We start from the raw sequence: 2,648 nt of genomic DNA, 5'->3' as shown, positions 1-2,648 counted from the left end.
CGACTGCTGCAGAAGGCCGTGAGAAACTTTTACAACTTTTACAAAACCTACAACTTTTACTGTTGCTGTTACAGCAAGAGCCTATTATCACCCTGAGTCTATATAAATGAGTGGATATGAAATGCCCAGTTTTGTTTCATTGTACCAGTCTACAGTTTGCCTTTAGAGTATAATAAACCAAATTACGGAACGAAACTCACCTAAAACCCCACGTACCTAAATAAGTTCAATGTCCCCTTAAAGAAATAAATATTTTTTGAAAGAATTCACCAAAAAAAGATCTGACTTGATAAATTTGGATAATAAAACCACTCCAGCAAACACCATTTTTATAATAGGCCTATAAATTATAACTAAGCTAAGATAATCCAAACTGCATGGTTTGAGAAAGATGTAGGAACTAGCATTATGACATAACGTTAATATGTACTTCTGTTAGCACTCCTTGTTTAATCACCAGAGTTTACAGTATTTTAAATGGAGAGAAGAATTTTAGCTGACAGCTCCATGGTTCCTAGCATATGCCATGTAGATTAGACCCTGAGACATTTACTAGCTTTTAGAAAGGCTAAGAAGGTGAATGGATGATGACATGAAGATACCATGTAACCATGTCAGCCAATCAAAATAAATAGAGGTGAATGAAGATAGTTGTAAACATAGATGTAACCAGTCAAAAACAAAGAGATATGAATGAAGATAGTTGTAAACATAGATACAGCAAAACAAAACGAACAGAGATTAATGAACATAGTCAAGAACATAGACGTAACCTATCAATACATATAGAGATGAATGAAGATAGTGATAACCATAGATGTAACCTATCAGCAACAAATAAAGATAAATGAAGAAATTCGTAAACATAGATGTAGCTTATCAGCAACAAATAGATTTGAATGTAGTTAGTGGTAAACATAGATGTAAACACTCAAAAACAAGTAGAGATAAATGGTCTCACTGTCGCAGCTGACTACCTTTCTAATGTTAAATATGAATAGTTCCGTAGCATTGATAAGAAAATGGCTAACAGGAACAGCAATGATTGTCTAATGATAAGGTAGACCATCTAAATTGCAGTAAAATTTATCTCGATTAGCCAAAGATCATGGGCATTATTGAAGAAAAAAGTTGCACTAAAGGATCACTTGTCAAGCGCTTGGCCTTATGTAAACATTAATTGCCAATCATGGTTTTTTAAAACTAAGAGAAAATGTCTAAAATGCACCAACAATTAGCAAGCTTGGCTGCTGCAAGAGATGTGGTTGTTACATCGCTACTAGACCGATGACAGATAACCTTAGCATTCATGTTTGATCTATGACAGATAGTGTTAGCATTAAGGCTATCAACAAAGCTTGACAGAAGTTCAATATGAACAGTAATGGTTGGCTAATAGTTAAGTGAACTGTTTACAACCGGGTCCAACTTTTCCCTCATAACCAGACATACTGGTAACCAGGTGTTGTCCAACATAACAAGGACACCTAATAACTTGTTGTTAAGACATGGAAAAAGGTCAGGTACAAACTTAGAAAATGTAAAAACATCGAGTGATAACTAAGAATGGGAAGTCAACTAGTAGTTTTAAATAAAGTACGCAGTGCTTGCCAAGCGCTGCCAGTGCACGCTGTTCTGTAGGGTCACAATCCGTATATATATTTATCAAAGTATGTCGTATGTCTGCCTTCCAGCTATAGATATAGCTATAGCGCACGCTGATTATTATACTGACGCAGCTACACGGTATGACGCTGTTGTTAGGAATCCTTTTTCGTAAGGTTAAATTGCTATATCTGGGGTCAAGGCCAATTCTTATTGACTATACAGTTACGTTTTTTCTATGGGAAGAGTCTTCATAGAATAGGAATGTCTATGTATTCAAAGTTTTGATCGATAGCCTCTGCTAGAACGGTAAACGCAAACGGTTTATACACAAACACTTCTTTGCAAGAATTGTTATTAATAATTCCACATAGTCAGGATTTTATTTGGTTTTCTCAGTTCATATTAATTGTATCATTACAAAATTACCGAATCATGATCTATAGTAATCGTATCGAAATCGAATTACTTTAGCTATTAATTGCTAATTATTTTACATTTAAATCTAAACCTTTTTATAGTCGTTTTATTTTTTTAATTTATTTGTTACGCACGAAACATTTGTCTCATGATATGAGTAAATATGAGTTTAAAAGTTTTTTGACAAAGTTGGAAAATCTTTTCAGCTGTTTTTATGTTTTTATTTTCTATTAAATTATTTCAACTAACAATGTTCTCATGATATGTAGTTTCAAAGTTAAAATGGCAAAATTTGTTATACGTAAATTACAATTCAATTTTCTGACCAAATATTTTCTATTACCCGGGCAACAGCGGTTTGTAAAGCTAGTCTTTTATACAGCTATGAGAAATGATTCTTTGATAATAATACTCTCAGGATGAGAGGAGACAAGTCTTTCAAAATGAACTCCATCTAAAAAGATGAAACTGATGTCAACTGTATCACTGATTGACAAAAGTACTTTGTTGTATCTTATCTTCAGAACCTAAAACCTATTTTAAAGCATTTGCTTTTTTAAACACCAAAGTACCCTCACAGAGTTAAATGGTTAATAGCCATGCTGTACATACATATCTTATAG

Source organism: Watersipora subatra, chromosome 6 (assembly GCF_963576615.1).
Source record: "Watersipora subatra chromosome 6, tzWatSuba1.1, whole genome shotgun sequence".
NCBI lineage: Eukaryota > Metazoa > Bryozoa > Gymnolaemata > Cheilostomatida > Watersiporidae > Watersipora > Watersipora subatra.
The sequence above is the reverse complement of the archived record's forward strand: the minus strand, read 5'-3'. Positions refer to the sequence as shown.